At 41.1% G+C, this 8125-nt stretch overlaps 1 pseudogene; it reads left to right on the forward strand.

The window, feature by feature from the left end:
* Nucleotides 1–3923: 3923 nt before the first annotated feature.
* Nucleotides 3924–6068, forward strand: LOC102838786 (annotated as a pseudogene).
* The last annotated feature ends 2057 nt before the right edge of the window (nt 6069–8125 follow it).

An 8125-nucleotide genomic window follows, 5' to 3' on the forward strand; every position in this document is an offset into this window, starting at 1 on the left:
CTTAATATGTGTCAAAGGGAGTCTTGGTGGCACAGTAGTAAAGGGTTTTGCTGCTAACTGAAAGTGACATTTAGCTACTTCATGGGAGAATGACCTGACAATTGAATTCCATAAAGACGATAGCCAAGAAAACTCTATTCTACTCTGAAACATGGAGTTGCTGTGAGTAGGGATCTATTCAAGTACACCTAACAATAACAACAACAATCACGTAAAGGTTGAGTTGAATCTACCCAGTGATCTAGTGAGAACAAAAGCCTGGTGATCTGCTTCTGTTAAGTTTATAGGCAAGAAAACCCTGTAGAGTAGCACTACCATGAAACACATGTAACTGATGAGGTCCAAATAAACTTGACAGCAACTTAACAACACAGCAGCAATAGTCAAAGAGAGAAAGCATGAAAGTCTGATTAGGCAGTAGTAGTAGGGATTGAGGGGAGTAGAAGGAATACTTCCATGTAGGAAGTATAATTAGTAAATGAAAATGTGTGGGTAGAAGGAGAGTAAGGAGCTTAGAATGACAATTGGATTTCTTCTTTAGAAAACTAGGTGGATAATGGTATCATTTATTGAAATTTATTGAAAATGCAAGAGTAGGAGGAGCAGGTGGGGGTACAAATGGAGGAGTGGAAAAAAGATAAGCTCAGTTAGAACATGTTGAGTTAGAAGTATATGTGTAACATCTGGTTGAAAATATTTAGTAGGTAATTAGGAATAAAAATCTAAAGCTTGTGATCAAGGTGAAAGAAATATATACATGAAAACCTGTTGTGACTAGTGGGGTATATTGTACTCACCTATAATTTCTGGCTCCTGGGTTTAGTTGGAAGAGAGTAGAAACATAAAGAGAAATTAGAGGCAAAGGAGAGATTAAGAGACACAATGCCAATGTGGGGAGAACAATTATGTTAACCAAAGAATTTCATTTTTGTCCCTGGTTCCTGTGAGGTAACTGCTAAACCCTTGAAATTTCTCTACTGTTTGTTATTCATGAGGGCTCCAGATCATACCTGAGAATTTATGTTAATGAAGTGACTCTGGTTGGGTTGGTGGGAATTGAGTTCAACCACATGGGCAATGATTCAGTTAATCACACCTATGTAATGAACCCCTACAAAAAACTTTGGACACTGATGCTCAGGTTAATTACCTTATTGGTGATAGACACTGATCCATGGGAAATGACTCTGCCATTTGTGACATGAAAGCTTTATGTTAGGGATGTTCTCAGACCTAGTTCTATGCATTTTTTTTTTTTTTTTTTGTGGTGCAGTGAATTGCTTTTATATGATCTTTCTGGCTATGGTCTTTTAACTCCCCCAAAATAATTGGCTAGGACCATGTAAATTGAGTGATGTATGGTCTATTGAGGAAATTGACCAGTTCTCGGTCCTGTTGGGAGAACCATGCCTTGAAATTGACCTGGTATGACACTGTAGGATTAGAACCGGACTGCAAACTATGAGGTTGGCAGTTCAAACCCATCAGCTGCTCGTTAGAAACCCTATGTTGTTGTTAAGTGCCATCGAGTCGGTTCGACCCATAGCGACCCTGTACAGGGTTTTCGAGGGTGTAAATCCTTACGGGAGTAGAAAGCCTCATCTTTCTCCCGCGGAGCGGCTGGTAGTTTTGAACCGCTGACCTTGAGGTTCGCAGCCCGATTCGTAACCACTACGCTACCAGAAACCCTATAGAGGGTCACTATTAATTGGACCCGACTTGACAACAACAAAAGGCTTACATAAAGGAGCCCTGGTAGCACAGTGGTTAACAGCTTGGCTGCTAAATGAAAGGCCAGAGGTTTGAACCCACCAGTCAGTCTGTGGGACAAAAATGTTGCAGTCTACTTCTGTAGAGATTTCAGTATTGGAAACCCTATAGTATAATTCTACTCTGTTCTATAGGGTCACCATGAGTTGGACTCCATTGGAAGGCAATAGAAAGTTTAGGTAAGGATTGGTCCCACAGAAAAAGCTCTGGTGGCACGATGGTTAGTCACTCTGACACTAACAAAGGTCATCAGTACATCAGTACAAAACCTTTAGTAGTTCTGGGGGAGAAAGGTATGCAGCAGAGCTGTATCTGTGGAAAATAGCACCTATAATAAGCACTGAAATTGCACCTCTGTTAAAACATCAGACACGTATATATTAGATAACTTTATCATAATATCATCTCAAAAATACAAGTCAAGCTTGTTTTTGTTGTTAGGTGCCATCAAGTGGGTACTGACTCATAGCGACCTTATGCATAACAGAACAAAACACTACCTGATCTTGCGCCAACTTTATAATCACTGCTACTCTTGAAGCCATTGTTGCTGCAACTGTGCGAACCTGTCTCATTGAGGGGCCTTCCTCTTTTGTGCTGATCCTCTACTTTACTAAGCATGATGTCCTTCTCCAAGGAATGGTCCCTCCTAATAATATGTTTGAACTATGAGAGCCAAGTCTGGCCTTCCTGGCTTCTGAGAAGCCCTCTGACTGTCCTTCTTCCAACACAGACTTGTTTGTTCTTCTGGCAGTCCATGATACTTTTAATAATCTCCTCCAGCACCATAACTCAACTACATCAATACTTGTACAGTCTTCCTCATTCACTGTCCAACTTTTGCATGCATATGAGGCTATTGAAAATAGAATGGCTGAGTTAGGTGCACCTTAGTCCTCAAACTGACATCTTTGCTCTTCAATACTTTAAAGAAGTCTTGTGAAGCAGATTTGCCTAGTGCAATATATCATTTAATTTCTTGACTGCTGTTTCCATTAGTGTTGGTAGTTGATCCAAGAAAAATGAAGTCTTTGACAAATTTCAGTCTTTTCTCCATTGATATGGATGTTGTTTATTGGTCCAGTGGTGAGGATTTTGTTTTCTTTACATTGAGGTGCAACCCATACTGAAGGTTGTGCTCTTTGATCTTTATCAGTAAGTATTTGAAATTCTCTTCACTTTCAGCAAGCAAGGTTGTTGACCTTCATATCACAGGTTGTTAATGAATCTTTCTCCAATCCAGATGCCATGTTTTTCTTCATATAATTCAGTTTCTCGGATGATTTGCTCAGCATACAGATTCAATAAATATAGTGAAACAATATAACTCTGGCACACACCTTTCATAATTTTAGACCATTCAATGTCCCCACAAGACTCTCTCTTGGTCTATGTATAGGTTATCATGAGCACAGTTAAGTGTTCCAGAATACTCATTCTCTGAGATGTTGTGCATAGTTTTATCATGATCCAGACAATTGAAAACCTGTGCATAGTCAATTAAACTTTATTCCCTTTGAGTCATCACAGTCAATTCTACTTTGAAAAGTTAGCTTTCCCAGTTGTGTTTTGAGTATACTCCAACCTGAGGAGCTCACGTATCTGCCAATATTCTGGTTCTCATCATTATGCGTCAATATTCAATATTCTGGTGCTATCTGACAGTGTCCCACTGCTTTTCATAAAGTTTTCAGCGACTAAATTTTTGAAGTAGTTCTCTCCTTCTTCCTAGTCTGGTTTAGTCTGGAAGCTCAGCTGGTATTTAAAATACTGGTGGCATACTTTCCAGAACCACAGCAATGTGCAACCCACCACATTACAAAAACACTGATGGATGATTGGTGGTGAAGTCAAGCTTATTAATCTTTTATTTAATACAATAGGGCAGAGTGTAAGTGTGTGTGCTTGTGCTAGTGAGAGAGGGTGAGGATGGGCACAGGATAGTGACAGAGCTATTCACATGTTGTGGCTCCAACCAAGCTGGGTGACAGTCTCCAGCCATGCTCAATGGTCCTGGATAACCAGGGTTCTGATCACTGGGATCCCTAGCCTCCACCATTGCTATCCTATGATGACACCCGTTGTTACTCAGTTCACTGGTTTTAGACATACTTGGGGTAATACAATGATATTCTTACATGGACACTGTCAAGGTGACCATAGAATGGCCAGACGTCTACCCCAAACTGATGGAAATAGATAAAAAACCAAACCAAAACAAAACAAAAAGCACATCTGCAATAATAAAGGAAGTCTGTGATGGGTGGTCTCTTGCCAACCATGAATATTTTGAACCACAGCATGCAGACAGTTCGACTTTTATGTCACAGAAAAGAAATGCAATGAGATTTTTTTTAAAAAAAAAAGGTGATATCTTTTGATTAATCACATTTCCAGCTCAAAATGCCCAAGCAACTCCACAAATGAATCCACTCATCGAGTATGGATGCCAACCTGGAAGCCCTGAAAGACTTGGCTACTCTCTTCCGGGACGTCATGCTCATCCAGGAATTTATCAATCTAGATAGCATCTCTCTCTTCACTCAGATGGTTAAAAGTGGCACAGAACGATATCAAAATTGCAGAAGATCATGAAGCCTTGCTTTGGAAACACGCTGTTCTTTGTGCTGATTGCGTTTGTGGAACTGATGGATCATGGTCTCCTGTTGTGGGTTACATTTTCAGTGGCATTAATTAAGAAGAAAACAAGTTTTGTGAACAAGTCAATCATAGACATCTCAATCCTGTAAGGTTCCTTGGCCATTTTGTAGTCAATGGTGCACATGTGTCATGACCTCTATCAGAAGGTGGTGTAAGGGATCACTATTGGTCAACTGATTCCAGATTTTCAAGGGACAGATCAAGAAATCCAAGTATATACCATCACAGTGATAGATGCACTTTTCCTGAAGGCTCTTGATGACAGGAGGCAGGAGATGTTGAATAGTTTGTCTCAGACACAGCTAACTCATGTTATCCCAGCACAGCAAGCCATCAACAATGAAATGGTGCACCAGCTGTATGTGCTGACTTTCAACCTCCTGGAAGAAAGGATGATGATGACCAAGATCAGGCTCAGAGAGACATCATAATTGAACTTTGAAAAGTTGCTTTTGATGCTGAGTCTGAGCTCAATAACAAAAGTGGCAGCATGGAGAAACACATATTCATATATACTCAGGATTATAAGAAACTTGACTTCATTAATTATGTAAACCCAGCCATGGATTTCACCCAGACACCTCCTGGAATGCTAGCCCTGGACAATATGCTCTACTTTGCTAAGCACCATCAGGACAACTACATCTGGTAACAGCAGCCAAGAGGACTAGCATGAATGTCCCTTTGGCCACAGCAGTATAGAACTGACGAAGATGCTGTGTGAAGTACTGAAAGTGGACAAGCTGCCTGGTGGACCTGCAATGAATTTCACCCAATGCTCTTCACTCATGACACATCCTTTGAAGATTTTTTTTTTTTTTTTTCCATCTATATCCAGCTCCTAAACAAGACCTGGAAGGAAATGAGGGCAACTTCTGAAGACTTCAACAAGATAATGCAGGTGGTAAAAGAGCAGGTTATGTGAGCTCTTACAACCAAGACTAGTACTCTAGACCAGTTAAAGAGCAAACTGTAGAACTTGAGTTATACCAAGATCCTGAAGATCCATCAGTCTCAGAGGGTGAACCAGGAAGATTCCAGTCTTACCCAATTTTGGAACTAAAGGGGAAGATTCAACCAGAAATCTTACAGCTGATCAAATACCTGAACTGCCTTGTGGAAGGGATGACCTGCTTTAGGAGACTCAACTGTCAGTGAAGGCAATATAAATGTTGGTATTGTTGACTTTTGCCCAATCATAAAGTCCTGTATTATGGACAGTTGGAAGAAAGTCCTCAGGGAGAAGTGCCCCATGACTCCTTGCAGGTCAAGTTACCAGTGGCAGATATCAAAGCTATAGTAATGGGAAAGGACTGCCCTTACATGAAAAAGAAAGGTGCCCTGAAACAAAACAAGGAGATGTTTCAATCTGCTTTCTCCATCTTGTATGACTCCAATTACCAACTGAACTTCATTGCAACTGACAAGCACAGAGTACTGCCATCTGGGCATATGGACTAAATGTGTTTCTGGGGAAAGACATGATGAGCAACCTGATCCAGAATGACTTGGACACCCTGCTCAGCATGGATATCCAGTTCTACCTCCTGGAACTGGAAAACATTTGGATCTCTGATGCCTTACCCCCGATCCCCAAGGAGCCCAGCAACTATAACTTCCTCTGTGACTGTAACTGAAGTGGCTACGTGGCAAGTACCCCCTCCAAAACTGGAAGATCCAGCTAGCTAGTTAGAAAGAGGAATTAAAAACACACCCACCTTGGAATCCTCTTTGGGGATAGAGTAGCTATGGGCAACACTTTGGCCTCACTTCTAGTCACAGCAATTTTCTGTCTCTACCTGGGGCCTTGGAGTCCTAGCATGGCACTGTGGATTAATGCACTAGACTGCAAGATCAGTTTGAACTGTAAGGTCAGTGGTTCAAACACACCAAACAGATATGTATTTAATGAAAAGATACATAAATGTGCATACTTTCCAGTTTTTAAAATTATTTGAATTCCAAACATCTTCCGTAGAATAACATTCCCTTAAACATTCTGTGAAATAAAATGAATTATGATGCAAAAATAAAACGTTATGGCAGTATATGAAAATTACAATGGCACATTTTTTACTTTCACTGATGAAATTGGTTTATGATGTGCTCAGTCATTTTTTTTTTCAGTTTCTTTTCTTTCCACACTCAGGAGAGCAACATCATATAGTCTACTTTGACCTATGGAAGCTCTCAAATATGAAAGTATTAATTTTGCTAACAAGTTGCTGAATGATTTCTCACAGTTGGTAATGGAAACAGTGATGGTTAATACAAACTGCTCAGTGGCACCCTCTTAAAGTGGTGCCCAGGGCATGAGCCAGACCACCATACGCTAGCTGCACCAATTTGTGGTACTCTACTTCCATAAAGGTTGTTGTTGTTCTTGTTACATGCCATCAAGTTGGTTCTGACTCATAGCAACTCTGTATAGGGCTTCCAAGCAGTGGCTGCTGAGTTTAAACCATCAAGGGTTGGTTCAAACCAACCCTTGCAGTGTAGTACTTTACCCCACAGCACCACTCCAGGACTTCTTGGAAGCAGTTCTACTCTGTCTTACAGGACCACTATGAGTCAGAATGGACTCAATACCAATGGGTTTGATTTTTGTTTGAATCCTGTAGAGGTTTAGAGGGACCTCCCTATCAAGAAGGAGAGTCTGGAATGCATACCATGTCTTTTAAAACCAGGGTCCCTGCACTGAGAACCTCCTATGCCTTGAAGAAAGAGCTAACTGAAGACACATGAGACAGTGGTAGCGGGTTTTCTGTCCCATGGAGCTAGACCTGAATGCCATCAGACTGGAGACTTTCTATACAAGTTAAAAGACCCATAATACTTGCCCATGCAGGAGTTGTATGTCTCCCCCAAGCTGTGAGGGCATAGGTAGTATGATAGCAAAGAGTCTCAGGCTTAGATAGTCTGGCAGGAGCTGTCAGCAGAGGCTTAGGAAGGGCTCAGTGGCAGAAGCTTGGGAGAGCTTGTGAAGGGGTCTTTGCGCCAGCAAGGCAAGGCCAGCAAAGCCCATTAGCAGAGGCTTTGACAGCATCCTGGTAAGTGGAGGCAGCAGTGACATGAATGCAGCATCTGACTTGAACCACATCATACTTGCCCAGCAATGTAAGAATGGACATGAATAACTTAGGGAAGGGCAAATGATTCCTCTTTAGGAATTTGTTATTGTTTAACATTTGCTTTCTATAAAAAATAATAATATCTTTCACTTTACCAACACCATATATCTCATGTATTCAGCTTGATCACAGATGAGTGTAGCACTCTTAGACTAACTGAGGCCAGTGGGTGTATGTATCTTATTCCTAGCAGCCCAATGGCTACCTGGAAGTTTGAGGCATAGTTCGTCTACATGTACATTGCAAACAGACAGACATGCGCATACATCTTTTTATGCTGGTCCTGATTGTGGTGCTGGCGCTATTACGCTGGACTGCAAAGTCTATTTGAGTCACAAGGTCAGCAGTTCAAGCTCACCAGCTGCTCTCCAGAAACTCTTTACAGGGTCACTATGGGTTGGAATCTATGCGATGGCACTTAACAACAACAATAATAAGTATGAAATCATAAATTTAGTTGTTGTTGTTTTTTGTTCTGCTAGTCATTCTGAGAATTATGAAACTTGAGGGGATAGCTGTTGTTGTTGTTGTTAGGTGCCATAGATTCAGTACCGACTCATAGC

Source organism: Chrysochloris asiatica, unplaced genomic scaffold, assembly GCF_000296735.1.
Source record: "Chrysochloris asiatica unplaced genomic scaffold, ChrAsi1.0 scaffold00225, whole genome shotgun sequence".
Lineage (NCBI taxonomy): Eukaryota > Metazoa > Chordata > Mammalia > Afrosoricida > Chrysochloridae > Chrysochloris > Chrysochloris asiatica.